Genomic DNA, 16,254 nt, shown 5'->3' with positions numbered 1-16,254 from the left:
TTTAAAAGTTCCATTGAAAGCTCTGCTCTTGTCTGCAGCTAGTCTAGGTGAAACAGTTCTCTATCCATCATGTGGAATTTGCTCAACTTTTTCAGTCAGAACTGTGTAAGCTACACCAATTGAGATGTCTATTGTGTTGGCTATTTTTTCTGCTGTTAATCATCAATCCTCTTCAATTAGGGCACAAACAAGATTAATTTTTTCCTCAAAAATGTATGTGGATAGTCCAGGCACAGTGGCTCACGCTTGTAATCCCAGCACTTTGGGAGGCCGAGGCGGGTGGATCATGAGGTCAGGAGATCCAGACCATCCTTGCTAAAAGAGTGAAACCCCGTCTCTACAAAAAATACAAAAAAAAAAAAAAAAACCAGCCGTGCGTGGTGGCAGGCACCTGTGGTCCCAGCTACTCAGGAGGCTGAGGCAGGAGAATAGCATGAACACAGGAAGCAGAGCTTGCAGTGAGTCGAGATCTCGCCACTGCACTCCAGCCTGGGCCACAGACCGAGACTCAGTCTCAAAAAAAAAAAAAAAAAAAAAATTTATGTGGATGGTCTGACATTGTGAGCTTCATCTTCAACATCATCTCATCCCTTTTTAAAATGAGTTATCCACTTGTAAACTGCTGATTTCTTTGGGGTATTATCCCCATAAATTTTTCATAAAGGATCAATGATTTTACCACTCTTCCTTCCACCCAAGCTTCACAGTAAGTCTGGTATTTGTTCTTTCTTCAATTTTAGAAGAAGGCATGCTGTTCTGATAGGAGCTCTTTTCAAACTCATGTCTTATCTTTCTTAGTACCTCAAACTGATCCTGTTCAGTGTTATAAGCTAGTACAAGTGAATTTTGGCACAAATTTTTTTTTTGAAATCTATGTATAGCTGTGGGTTTTATTCAACTTTTATTTTAGATATAGGTGGTACATGTGCAGGTTTGTTGTATGGGTATATTGACCTCAGGTAGTGAGCAAAGTACCAAGTAGGTAGTTTTTCAACCCATCTCCCACTTCTTCCTCTACTTTCCTGTAGTCCACAGTGTCTATTGTTCCCATGTTTATGTCCATGAGTGCTGAATGTTTAGCTCCCTGTTATAAGTGAGAACATGTGGTATTTGGTTTTCTGCTCCTATGTTAATTCACTTAGAATTATGGCCTCCAGCTCCATCCATGTTGCTGCAAAGAACATGATTTAATTCTTTTTCATAAGTGTGTAGTATTCCATGCTGTGCATTTTCTTTATTTAGTCCACCATTGATGGGCACCTAGGTTGATTCCATGTCTTTGTTATTGTGAATAGCATGGCAATAAATTTGCAAGTATGTGTCTTTTTGGTATAATGGTCTATATTCCTTTGGGTATATACCCAGTAATGGGATTGCTGGGTCAAATAGTAGCTCTGTTTTAAGTTCTTTGAGAAATCTCCAAACTGCTTTCCACAGTGACTAACCTAAGTTACATTCCCACCAAGAGTGTATAAGCATTCTTTTCTCCACAGCCTCACCAGCATCTGTTGTTTTTAGATGTTTTAGTGATAGCCATTCTGACTGATGTGAGATGGTATCTCATTGTGGTTTTGATTTGCATTTCTCTGATGATTAGTGAAGATGAGCATTTTTTCATGTTTCTTGGCCACTTGTATGTCTTCTTTTGAGAAGTGTCTCTTCACGTCAACAAGCAAAAAGCAATCTCATTTAAAAATGGGCAAAGAACAACATTTTTTAAATAATATGCATTTTCTGTGAACTTTTTGAAGACCTATCAGGCAAAAAAAGTCATTGAAAATATTGACCATTGGGAACAAAGGCCCACAGAGATCAGTCCAAATGACTGAGAAGGTCTGGAGCCCTCTACAAAAAGTGATCTTGGCTACTAAAGAATGACAGGGAAGACTAGACAGATAAATTCTAGACGTGAAAATAATATCTAAATAAAACTACCTAGAGTGTGAATAGAAAGAGCACTTGGCAGGCTGGGCAAGGTGGCTCATGCCTGTAATCCCAGCGCTTTGGGAGGCAGAGGTAGGTGGATCACCTGAGGTCAGGAGTTCGAGACCGGCCTGAACAATATGGTGAAACCCTGTATCTACTAAAAATACAAAAAGAAGCTGGGTGTGGTGGCATGTGCCTGTAGTCCCAGCTACTAGGGAGGCTGAGACAGGAGAACTGCTTGAACCCAGGTGGTGGAGGTTTCAGTGAGTATTGACCGCACCACTGCACTCCAGCCTGGCTGAAAGAGCAAGACTCTGTCTCAAAAAAAAAAAAAAAAAAAAAAAAGAGCCCTTAGCTATAATAATTAGCCAGAGTTGTGTTCTAGGGCCTTTTCTCAGTTTTGCATCTTTTTGCTTTTTACTTTCCATAATCCAGAAAAGAAATAAAATATGTTGGCTTTTAGAAAACAATCATTTTGGTTTTCCAGCCCATAAAACAAACAAATATCTCATTGATTTGGGAAAGAATATGCAGTTAAAAGTTAAATTTACTGCAGACAAGTCACACTTGAGAGGCCTGTCTACCAAGCAGGTTCATGTTTATTTAGGTCCGCCAACTTTCACTTTCAACCCAAAACAACTATGCTTCCACGGCTTTGTGTTTTTTTCCTTTTCTTTTCATTCAAAAGGATTGTTGCCAGGAAAAAATGTAACCTGCTCTGATTGAGTGTCTTGGACCAATGCTGATTGTTTTACCTACCTCATATGTTCTTATATAGCACTACTTCATTCTTCTGTTTGCTTTTTCTTACAACACCTTTGGTAAAGATTTAAGACTGTGTCAGGTTTTTGATGTGCCAGTATATTACTTTAAGGACTATTGGTTGTAAAGGGGTTTTCTTTGTGTTTACATGTCGTCTCCACAGATTTATACTTTAAGACCACAAACAAAAATGAGAGCAGTCATGATTTTGAAACAATTGGTATGGTATCTAGCACTCTTTCGGTTACTTTTATGATAGAGAAAAGAATGAAACATACACATGCATTTAAATTATGTAGGCAATGCTTAAAGTTTGTGTTGCTTGAAAAGAAGACTTTAATATCTATGTTGCAGCTATGCACAAAACACCAGACAATATGTACAATACACTTAATTCCAACAGGTATTTGGTCTGAAAAAGTATTCTAAGTATTATAAATAATATTTAAATAAATACATAAGTTTATTCAAAGTAATGATTGCACCACTACCCACGTTAAAAAATTTCTCCAACAAGTTAAATAAAATTCTAGCATATAATTTCTATTTTTCTATTTTCCATATAATTTCTATATTTCTGCTTAATTCATAAAATTAAATACATGCTCTAAGAGAGGGAAAAAAATGGGTTCCTAGATATTTAAGAACTCACACTGAGCTTACTACCCTTTACAAAGAAAATATCAACATTGCTAGACTAATGTTAAAAATAGTAACAGATCTCAAATGAATAATACGGATATTTTAAAATTTTATTATTTTCCTGCAAATGTCAGAAACTTAAAGTGAAAATGTGATGCAGCATCATAAACTGTGCAGATATAATTATTTATTTGCATTAAGTTTTCAGCAAGTTGCGTTTCAACCGGCTACAAACTTCCTTAAATTTACTTGATTTCCTTCATTATTTTTCTCTCCATTAGGCTTACTATACCTGATGCTTACTACACCAAATGACTTCTTGTCAATTTTTTACACCATCCATAATCATAAAAGAAATCTACCCATTTACCAAACTGTGGGATAGATAAATACAGCATAGTCCTTTCATTACAAAGTCACAATCCAGTGGTGAGGGATAGAACCTAAGTCCTATCCACAGATATATATATCTATTACAGGAAGCCAATCACACCTTCTAAATGGGCAAAGCTTTTGAATGGCAGATTAACCTTGCTTTCACACACACACACAGACACACACACACATACACACACAGGGAGGGAAAGAGAGACAGAGAGAGAGAGAGAGAGAGAGAGGGAGAGAGGGAGGGAAGGAGGGAGGGAGGGAAGCAGGGAGGGGGGGAGGGGAGAGAGAGAGAGAGAGAGAGAGACAAGACCAACTGGTATACAGAAAAGATATTCAAACTTACTCAGAGTTAAAGAAATGCAAACTATAAAAATTAGACATAATTTTTTAACTTTCAAATTGGCACAAACTGAAATGTTACAATATGTAACTTTAGCAACAGTGAAGAGAAATAGGCACTCTCATGGCCACTTTCTATTCAAGATGCCAATATAGCAGTTTCATATTTTTAAACACAAATATTCCTTGTCTCAGAAATACTTCTGTCAGGAACTTGCTTTACAAATATACTCATAACGTTATGTCATGGGGCATTACAGGTACATTTATCTTGTTCTTTGTATAGTAGTTAAAAAATAAAACCTAAATACTAATGATCAGTGCTGTCCTGTTAATTAAATTATTAAACACACACAAAATAGAGTACTATGCGGCCATTAAATAATAATTGGGTATATTTGTTTGTGCTGTAAAAATATCCTAACTGTGACATTAAGTAAAATCTGAAGAGGAATGCTTGTGACATTTTATAATCGTTGATAATGACTAAAAAATGCATCTGGCAAGGGACTTTGGGTAGAGAGACTAATTCTAAATGTTTATCTTTCTGTTCCATTTAAATACTCAGCAAAGGCCGGGCATGGTGGCTCACACCCATAATCCTAACACTTTGGGATGTCAGGAGTTTGAGACCAGGCTAGCCAACATGGTGAAAACTCGTTTCTACTGAAATATATATATATATATATTTATTTATATATTTATTTATAATTATATGTATATTTTTTATATATAATTATATGTTATATATAATTATATTTATATAATTATATAATTATATATAATTATAAACTATATATATTATATATAAATATATAGAGAATATATAGTTTAATCTATAGTTTAATATATATTATATATAGGTTAATATATATAATTATATTTATATATAATATATAGTTTAATATATTATATATAGTTTAATATATATAATATATGCTTTATTTATATAAAATTATATAAAATATATATTTATATATTATATAAAATATATGACATATTTATATATTATGATTTATATATTATATAAAATATATAATATATATTTATTATATAATTTATATATTATATAAAATATGTATATAAATATATATTTTTAAATAAAATTAGCCAGGAGTAGTAGCGCACACCGGTAATCCCAGCTACTACTCAGGAGGCTGAGGTGGGAGAATTGCTTGAACCCAGGAGGGCAGAGGTTGCACTGAGCCAAGATCAGGCCACTGCACTCCAGCCTGGGGGACAGAGCAAGACTCTGTCTCAAAAAATAAACGAATAAATAAATAAATATAAATAAATATTCAGCATGTAAGTATAACTTTTATTTAAAAATAAAAACTCAGAAATAATTCTAGAAGTGGCAGTGGAACACTAGGATGATGTAGGAGCCACTCACTCGTTTATTCTGGTATATGAGTCCTGTAATTATTAACAGGCAAGACATCCAATCTCTCCTTAGTAATAGAGGCTTCCTCAATGTATCCTGGGACATGAAGTTGTCTGGCAATTAACTAATGTCTAATAATGCTCTGTAAAATTAGTAGATTCATCACATGTGCAGCTTCTGCTTCCAAACTAATGGTTTGTTTAACAAATGGCTGATGTCTCCATTAGAGGTTCTTTTGTTTCTAAATGGCATTTGTTGAGTTTGGCAAGTGCCCCAGCATGGCTGTTTGCTAGCTGGCTTAATGCCTATAATAGCAAAAATGGTGCTCTGCAGCAGAGCAACTGTGATAGGCCAGCAGATTCTGAAAGTTCAGTGGGAAATCCATTGTAGACCAGGCCTATGGCTTAACGTGCTTCCCCTTGTTGGCTGACTCTGCAGCTCATTCACTAATTCATTTAGCAGGTATCTGCTGGGACCCACTACGCACAGATGATGTTCTACATGCTGGCCATGACAAAAAGCAATGAAAATCCTGCCTCATAGACTCCACATCCCAGCAAAATGATGCATAATATAGGGAATTTTAAAACAGCTCATTCAGACTGTGTTTGACTATAAATGTACAAAGAAAATAAAGCAGGAGCTGTGCACAGTGGCTCATGTCTGTAATCCAGCATGTTGGGAGGCTGAGGAGGTTTGATCATTCGAGGCCAGGAGTTTGAGACCAGCCTAGCCAACATAGCAAACACCATTTCTACTAAAAAAAAAAAAAAAAAAAAAAAAAAAAAAAAAATTAGCTGGGCATGGTGGCACACACCTGTAATTCCAGCTAATTAGGAGTCTGGGACGCAAAAATTGCTTGAACCCAGGAGGCAGAGGTTGCATTGAGCCAAGTTGGTGCCATTGCACTCCAGCCTGGATGATAGAGCAAGATTCTGTCTAAAAGAAAAATAAAAATAAAAAATAAAAAATTAGCCAAGAGTGGTGGCTCACACCTTTAATCCCAGCTATTCAGGAAAATGGTTTTAGCCCAGGACTTTGAAGCTGTAGTGAGCCTTGATTGGGCCACTACAACTCTAGTCTGGAGTACCCTGTCTCCAAAAAAAAAAAACAAAAACAAAAAACAGCAGCACCATTTTTCTTTATATGACGCTACTTATCCAGCATTATTTGATTCTCATATCAAATCCCCAGTACGGTGGTGAAGACTCACCAACTTCACTTCTAAATTTTTCCTTCCATGCATTTTCTACCCCAGACATGCTGACTTTGCTATCTTCTGCATGGAACTCACTTTATTCCCTCCCTGGAATTTCCTCTCCCTCTCCCTCTCTAAGATAGAAGCTCATTATAAAAATCTTGTCCCGTCAATGTCCATCTTTCTAAGAAGCCTTCCATGATTAAGTCTAATTCTGTTCACACCTCTACTAGGTAGTTGGCTAGATGACTGCTTGGTGGTTCCTTTGAAAATTATTGTTCTCTTGATTTCTCTGTATTGCCGAAATTATTCTGTAAGTTTCATGGGAAAAAAATTTTATCTTCTGTTCCCTTTGTAGCTCTCTTCCCTGAGTTCTATATTGTGCTCTCCATACAGGAAAAATAAATTAAATGCTTTGATTTGCTGACTGATAAAAGATACCCTGGCTTATATTTATCACATAAGAACATTTTGTATGATGCAAAAATTTTTAAAGATGCACAATTATCCATATAAATTACTTCTAAAAATGCGCCTGCATAAGGCTCACTTTCCCCATTAAAAGTGAATTTCTCATCAAAAGAAATAAAATGAAAATGATGTAATGCCAAGAGAATGAGAAATGTATTTAATCAGTAGAATCTCCAAGACAGGACATGGATAATATTGGTGGAAGAGAGGCCAACATGCCAGCCTGCCCAGCCTCAGAGCCTCTGTAATTGCTGCTCTTTCTACTTACAATGCTTTTTCCCCAAAGTAATTCCATGGCTCACTTCAGTCTTCCACGCTCACTCTAACAAAGTCGTATCTCTCACAATATTCCTTTTCCTCTGCCTCTGTTTTATTTTTCTCTACAGTATCAGACATGCAACATAATATACTTATTATTTTTATTATTTATTGTCTTTCTCCTTCCACTAAAATATAAACTCCATAGGGTAGGAATTTTTTTCTTCACTCCTATACCTTCAGCATCCAGAAAAATGTCAGGCAGGTTGCCTGCAGTGCCAGGACCTATGCTCATGCTTGTGCCTTTGTGCATACACTAATGTGCATGCACACACAGTCATACACACACAGACATACATGTATGCACATACACATATACATGCATACGTACACATGCACATACATACCCACATATAAATTTAGATTACAGCAGCATTGCCGGAAAGTAAGAGCCTCAGAAAACTTTTCTTATTCCTCCAGCTCTTGGCTTTGTGTTAAGTTTGCTACTAAATTCAAAAGCTATGGAAATTGTACTTGCATAAAGGACAAAATGACCAAGTCAAACTCTCTCTGTGTTCATTCATTTCTTTAGGCAGATGCTACTCCTGAAACTCCCTAGTTTTCCACACACTCACATCTCCTGTAACTTTGCAAAGCTTGAAGTTTCAAACCTTTACTACCTTAGATCCAAATAGCATCCCCATCTACTTGATAAAAAGAAATAACTGGCTTTATCTGTGATAGGATATGGAATTGACTTTTATGCATTAGTCATTCAACCTTGAATTGAATTTTGACAGGCTCTGCAGTGTATTAAATTGCTCCTGCAAGGATGAGAAGTGTATATAACTCAATAATGCCTGTCATTTTCCACTGCAGAGATGAACTTGAATTAAAGCAGAATTAATTCAGCTAACTTAAGCAAAGGTCTAATATCAAGTTTATTTCAGTTAAGGCATAAGACAAATAAGTCAAATTCCTATGCAAAGTTCTGCAGCAGTTCAAACATTAATCTCTAATTCAAAATGATTGCTAGAAATATGTCAAAATCAAGAATTTTATGAATCTTTTAGAGCCTACAGAGAGGCTTAGATGAATGGCATGTGTTAAAAAGAAATGAACTATATATTTAGAAAGGACATGTCGTTGCAGACATTAGTCTGTCATTAAGATAGCTCTGCATGTATTCATAGACAAAGTGAACAACCGAGGCATATGTAGAGCAAGCAATCAAACATTTTTGAGCACCTACTAAGTATCAGGAACTGTCCTAGGCAGTTTATATTCATTATCTCGCTTAATCCTTGTAGAAAAAACTAAAGTAGACATTTGATTCCATTTTAAAAGAGAACAGATAGACTCAAAGAGGTTTAGTTAATTGTAGCTAATAGATGACAGAGACAATGTTTGAACCCAGGGCTGAGCCCAAAGCTACATCAACTTCCAGTTGCCTCAGTAATACCCCATCTAATGGAAGGTCTCAGAGCAAAGAGGCATCTGATAACACTGGTAGAAGATGAGCAACTGGAGAGCCAGCTGGGAAGAGCTCTGAATTAGAAATCAGGGGGTAGTTTGCTAAATTACTTTAGATATCTTCTTACTTTAGTTTCCCATCTGTAAAACTGAGAAAGTAATTTCTTTACTGCATACTGTGAAGTGTTAACACAAAGGCAATACCTATGTAACAGATTTGCTATGGATGGGCTCCCCGCCTTGGTAAGAGTTTGGATCAGATTTCCCCTATGGCCATGCCAGTTCGAAGGCAACAGTCACCCAAGAAGGTGTGCTCAATGCTGAAATGAACCCTTTTCTAAAGTAACAAATCACCTCCCATATGTATGTTTATATATATGAATACATACCGCTGTATATTCAGTTTTCCTAAAACAGCATATACCTCTATTTGACACAGAAAGGATAATAGCAATGATCTGGGTTCAAAGCTGAACAAGTACAATGATTTCATTCAAGCCCTTTGCTACTACAAATATTTTATGTAACTTTATAGCCCCATATCCTGAATCTATAAATACTGAACACTTCCTCAATCTTATATCAATTTCTCCTTAAGTCACTTATTACAATTCCTTAAAGCACACCTCACTACATCCTTTTAATATGCATATAACCTTACGTGACCCTCGTTTTTCTTTGCCTAACCATGCCTTCCCTTTACCTAGGAATCTACACATCTGACTCTGACAACACCACTACCTGAACAGTTCCCATGTGACCTGTTAGTGCCTCTCATGTTAGTGCATCCCACTGCCTTCCCATTTGTGGATTTCAATCTCATTCCATTTATTTATGTATTTGTTTTGAACTACAACACACACACAAAAACATACACACACAGAAAGAGTCGCAACCCATCTTTCCTTCCAATATAAACCTTACTTAACCTGTTGATTTACTGTTATACAGAACAGTCGTGGACAACATTTTAAGGTAACTGAAGTTTGCCCTTACCAAATCTCTGCATTCCTTTATTGGAATTTCTCCACTCCCTCAGAGCAACAAGGGCCTTCACAATTCCCCAGATGTTCAGCACCACTCACTACTTTTAACCCAGGCTTGCAATCTGTGGAGATATCTACCTAAGTGTCTAATTTATTCTGTCCTCTCCTACCCTACACAAAGCAAATCTGTTCTGTGTCTTATTCTCTCTGTGCCTCCGTCTAAAACATGTCAACCTCAAACCATTAAGACTTTTAACCCAAGCAAAACATCTATATTTCAGAAGCAATAATTCAAAGAGTAAATAAAATCTAGGAGAAAGAGAGAGAAAGCAAGTGGCGGGGAGTCAGGGAAGGTTTGAAGATACTGAATCAGACAACAAGCCAGTCAAAGAGCCATTTTGAAGCAGATGATCCTTTCATCGGTCATTGAACCACATCTCTGGATGACTACCTACTTACTGGGCCAGCCTCTAAACACTTTCTTTTTTTTTTTTTTTTTTTTTTTCTTTTTTTTTTGAGACGGAGTCTCGCTCTGTCTCCCAGGCTGGAGTGCAGTGGCCGGATCTCAGCTCACTGCAAGCTCCGCCTCCCGGGTTTGGGCCATTCTCCTGTCTCAGCCTCCTGAGTAGCTGGGACTACAGGCGCCCGACACCTCGCCCGGCTAGGTTTTTTTTTGTATTTTTTTAGTAGAGACGGGGTTTCACCGTGTTAGCCAGGATGGTCTCGATCTCCTGACCTCGTGATCCGCCCGTCTCGGCTTCCCAAAGTGCTGGGATTACAGGCTTGAGCCACCGCGCCCGGCCCAGCCTCTAAACACTTTCATTAGTGTTTCCTGATAGTATTATTTGAAGACATTTCACTCTCCATAGGTCATCTCTAGGTCCCTAAAGTTCACCCTATGTCCCTGTTATCTAATCCAACAAATCAGACCTGCCAAAGCATGTGTAGTAGACACCTGATGGTGGGTGAACATCACCACTAAATTTATTCTAACTTTAAACAGGACTGCTACTTAGTTCTGATAAGTAGGGATTGGAATCCTTAGCTCATAGTTTCTCCCTAACTGTCCCTCGGGGCCCGTAAGATCAGCTTGTCCCTGATTCCCCATTTCTGGATTTTGACCAACTATTTGGATTTCGATAGCCTGTTTCTGTCCCCTAATGTAATTGCTTGCCTGATTGACTTTATTCCTTGGATACTAAATTTAACATGGACCTTCTTCTAGCCCTTACAGGATAATTTTCTTATCCCAACCATTCTAGAACTTGCCCTTCCCTTAATAGGAAAGTCTAGTGGTTGTTCTTAGCCCCTCTAAATCTATTCTTCCCACTGTAATTAAGAAGCCTCTACATCCTGCTAATTCCCAGATACAACAGTTTTGTCTTTCCTATTAGAGTTCTATTACCATCTAATCAAAAATTGTGACATCTGACTCTATATAGCACTTTCTTCTACTCGGTTCATCTCATTTTCCTATAATTTCTCCCTAGTATCTACTATGAAGTACTTCATTGAGAATATAAAGCAGTCCTTTAGTTCTGAAGTCAAACAGGTGTCTGAAGGTCATTTTAGTGGCCTAAGCAATTCACCAAAATGATGTTAGTCCTTCTGTACATTTAATATCTAATTTAGCTAGACTCAGTTAAGGATAGAAGTTTGCTAATAAATGATAAAGAAAGTAAAAACTATATGAGTTTGTAAATATTTTTAAAGTGAGTTTAAAAGACATTTAAGAAGAAAGAATAGAGGTAGGTGAGCATAGTTAAATCATACACCATTCCAATGGAAAAGCATGAATCATGCTGATATGGTTTGGATCTGTGTTTCCACCCAAATCTCATACAGAATTTTAATCCCCAGTGTTAGAGGCAGGGCCTGGTAGGAGGAGACTGGATCATGGGGGCAGATTTCCCCCTTGCTGTTCTTGTGATAGTGAGTGAATTCTCATGAGATCTGGTTGTTTAAAAGTGTGTAGCACCTGCCCTTCACTCTCTTCCTTCTGTTCTGGCCTTGCAAGATGTGCCTGCTTCCCACTCACCTTCTGCCATAATTGTAAGTTTCCTGAGGCCTCCTCAGCCATGCTTCCTGTAGCGCCTGTGGAACTGTGGACCTCTTTTCTTTATAAATTATTCAGTCTCAGGTCTTGACAGAGTCTCACTCTGTCACCCAGGCTGGAGTTCAGTGGCATGATATCAGCTCACTGCAACCTCTGCTTCTGGGTTCAAGCAATTCTCCTGACTCAGCCTCCCAAGTAGCTAGGATTACAGATGTGTGCCACAACACTTGGGTGTGATTTTTGTATTTTTAGAAGAGACAGGGTTTCACCATATTGACCAGGCTGGTCTCAAACTCCTGACCTCAAGTGATCCACCCACACTGGCCTCCCAAAGTGCTGGGATTACAGGCATGAGCCACTGTGACTGACCAGGTATTTCTTTACAGCAGTACAAGAACTAACTAATACACATGCATACCTTACCTTATATGTATCTTCATATTCTTCAAGGTGCTTTTAGTTAAAACTCCAGTGAAATTTCCATCCCCACTCATTGATCTAGAATATAGTCATAATCTGAACTTAAGGAAAAATTCCATGGACTAGAACCCTTCCTGACAAATTCCATCACATAGAGATGAACCCCATAAGGATGTTTTCTCCTCCATGTTTGCTACCTCACAATAAGTGTGGGTAATCACAAGCTATTCATCTTTATTTTCAGAGAACTCTGGGAAAATCAGAAGAGATGAGAATTGATTAATGCTCTCTATGAAAAGTTCAATAACTCTTTAATCACAGCTTGAAAATAAAGCAATGCTTCTGATCTTTTACAAATTAATTTAACGTTGCATTAAAAATAAAATGGGCTGTAAATTGTGCTGTGCAGGGATAATCAATGGCTCATTATCTTTGCTTCTAGCAAAATGCACTGATTCTTTTAAAGCCATTAATGAGCAATACTGGGCAGTACACAGCTGCAAATGTGTTCAAGTATTATTGATTCTACATCTATAAAACTAATCTCATCACGGCAGAATTTATGATCAGTAATAATGCAAACTGTTCCATGGTCCATACAAAAGAAATAAAAAAGAAAATTCATGGGTATAAGGCAAGATTATAAGATCACTAGAGAGGAACAATTTCTGAGCCCTTATTCTATTCTGTTGCCAGCACATTGTGGTACTTAATCACTGTTAAATATAAATCTAATAAAAAGAGATTATCAGTGGTGACCAATGAAATGTTAACAGTCTTTTCATATAACTAAACTATTATGATAATTCTGTAATTTGGATTGATGTTACCACTTTCCTTAGACATTACTAGGACATTATGTACAAATTATCTATCAGGTTACTTCTATATTATTTCATATTTTATTACATAATGCTTGCAAATATTTTGCTACTGAAACAGAAACATTGAGTTGATATATTGTTTTCATTGTCTAGCTTTGTAAAATAAATGTGTTGTCCATGTGTCCAACTACCGGTTAAATCTCTCCCCTTTGGAAGTCCATTAAGCCTTTCAATCTAAAGTCCAAAAATCTTGAGCTTGCTCCTAGGCAGCTGAGGTAGCTGCTGAATCTTGGGATCTAGTTTATCCTCAATGCCAGAGGGTAGGAAAAGGAAGAAAGGGCCCTTGAAGCGTCTTTAGGAGGAGAATGGTGGGAGAATGGAGAATTTTCCACAAATAGAAAAAGAGGATGGAAATGAAAATCTAACAACTCTAACAGGTATCAAGCCAGATTTTATCTTCTATTTTACTTTAATTGTGACAAAGCAAAAGTAAAGCTTAATTATGTTCAGATAATACCAAGGACTGCCTTACAGAGAAACTATCACTAAAAAGCATCATAACAAAGAGATCACATTTTGCTGAAAACTAACAGACTAGCATTCCACTTGTTGTTATGAAACTTCACCAGGTTTGTTGAGCTGAGCTCTGAAATGCAAAGATTTAACATCCCTGCTTTTATGCCAGATATTTAATAGCAGGAGTAAGAAATAACAATCTATATAATACAAATGTGTAGAAATTGCCCAAAATTGTTAAATCTTTTTTAAAAACTTGCCTAGAAATTTCAAACTAATAATACTGCATTTTCAGGGGTTTAGGATTGCTGCTGTTAAAAGTGGCAGCCTACTGACCTGAAAGTTCATGGAGAGAGAGCAGAACTTGATTTCCCTTCTCAGTGCCTCAAGGCCCCAACATGCAGGTAAGTGACACACTCTAATCTAGCAATGGTGAGGAGGAATAAAAGTGACATATTTCCATCCAGTTTTCTTACACAGCACTTAATTTTAAAGGAATTTTCTTGCTTATTTATAAGAACATTTAACTTAGAGAGACAGGTAAAAACTACTGCCCAGCATTTCCTCAAAAAGATCGCCCAACTTTTTGTTTCCCAGACTCTCAAACGTATTTCAGAGCCAGGTTATATCAACACTCAGTTACATTTAGAGAGTGTAAATTTGGAAACACCTACGTTTCTCAGAATTGGACAAAAAAAGAATGTAAATTCAAAAGGTGAATGAAGCCAAAAGCAGAAGCTGGACCTGGATAAAGTAGTAAGTCCAAACTAGGGGATGCTGAACTGCTTCTAAGGGCTCAGCCACCCTGTAGTTAATCCATGAGGGGGCACAGTGATGGTCGTGTCTCCAGTGGTAACAAGGGTCACACTCAGGATATCACACAAGGATGGCTTCTCTTTCCCACTCACTAGCTCCTAAGACAAAGTGAACTTTGCCACATACTGCTCTTAGAGGTTAAATGTCACAGATGTAGGCAAGGAAACAAACTAGTGTGAAGTTTCTGAGGTCACATCACATATACTCCTAAGGACTGATTGGCCTACTCATAAGTTATCTTTAACATGGATATTTTATACTGACCACACTATAGCATAGGTCACTTTGATTTGGACAACTAAAGTCCCAGATCAAGGGTTTAAGCTAGGTAACAACTTTGAATTATGATAAATCTGCTACACCAATTCTCAAACTTTGGAATGAATAAAAATTACTTGTGAACCTTGTTTTAAAACATAAGCATACAAGAAAAAAATGCACACATCATGAGTCATTCGAGAAATGTAAGTCAAAATTGCAATGAGATACCACTTCATACCCACTAAGATGGCTAAAAAAATTTTTAAAGCAGACAATAACAAGTGTTGGCAAGGATGTGAAGGAATTGGATTGTAAAATGGTGAAATTTTTGGAAAGTAATATGGCAATTCCTCGAAATGTTAAATATACAGTTACCACATAAGGCAGCAATTCCACTTCTAGCTGTATACCCATATTCGTTTGCTAGGGCTGTCAAAACAAAATACTATAGACTGGGTCGCTTAAACAACAGAAATTTATTTTCTCATAGTTCTGAAAGCTGGAAAACTAAGTTCAAGGTGCCAACCAGAACTGGTTTCTCCTGGAGCCTCTCTCCTTGCTTTGCAGCTGGCTGCCCTCTTGCCACCTCTTCATATGTTCTCTCTGTGGTCATGATCTCTTCTTATAAGAACACCCATCAGATTGGATTCAGGCCCACCCTAATGGCCTCATTTTAACTTAATCACCTCTTTGAAACCCTTATATCCAAATGTAATCACGTTCTGAGGTATTGGGGTTAGGAATTCAACATGTTAATTGGTGGGGAGGGCATAATTTAGGCCACAACAATATCTAAAAGAACTGAAAACATTTCCACACAAAACTTATACATGAATGTTCATCGCATTCATAATGGCTAGAAGTTGAAGCAAACCAAATGTCCACCAACTGATGAATGGATAAACAGAGTATACTATTATCCATACAATGGATTATTATTGGGCAATAAAAAGGAATGAAGTACTGATTTATGATTCAACATTGATGAACTTTGAAATCATTATGCTAAGCAAAAGAAGCCAGTCAAAAAAGTCCACACATATTGTATTATTTCATTTATATAAAATAACCAGAATAGGTAATCATAGAAACAGAAAGTAAATTCGTGGTTGCCAGGAGTTAGGGACAGGGAATACGGGAAGTGATTGCTAATGAGTTCAAGGTTTCTTCCAGGGGTGATGAAAAATGTTCTGAAATTAATTACTGGGGATGGTTGCAGACCTTTCTGAATATACTGAAAACCAATGAATTGTATACTTTAAAAGGGTAAATTCTTTGTATGAAATTTCATTTTAATAAATGTATTATTTAAATTAAAAACCACCAGCCTTAGCAACATGACAAAACCGCACCTCTACAAAAAGACAAAAATTAGCCAGGAGTGGTGGTGTGCACCTATAATCCCAGCTACTCAGGAGGCTGAGGTGGGAGGATTGCTTAAGCCTGGGAGGCTGAGGGTGCAGTGAGCTATGATCATGCCACTACATTCCAGCCTGGGTGACACTGAGAGACCCTTTCTCAAAAAGAAAAAAAAT

The sequence above is a fragment of the Macaca mulatta genome, chromosome 7 (assembly GCF_049350105.2).
Source record: "Macaca mulatta isolate MMU2019108-1 chromosome 7, T2T-MMU8v2.0, whole genome shotgun sequence".
NCBI lineage: Eukaryota > Metazoa > Chordata > Mammalia > Primates > Cercopithecidae > Macaca > Macaca mulatta.
This window is presented reverse-complemented; position numbering follows the sequence as displayed.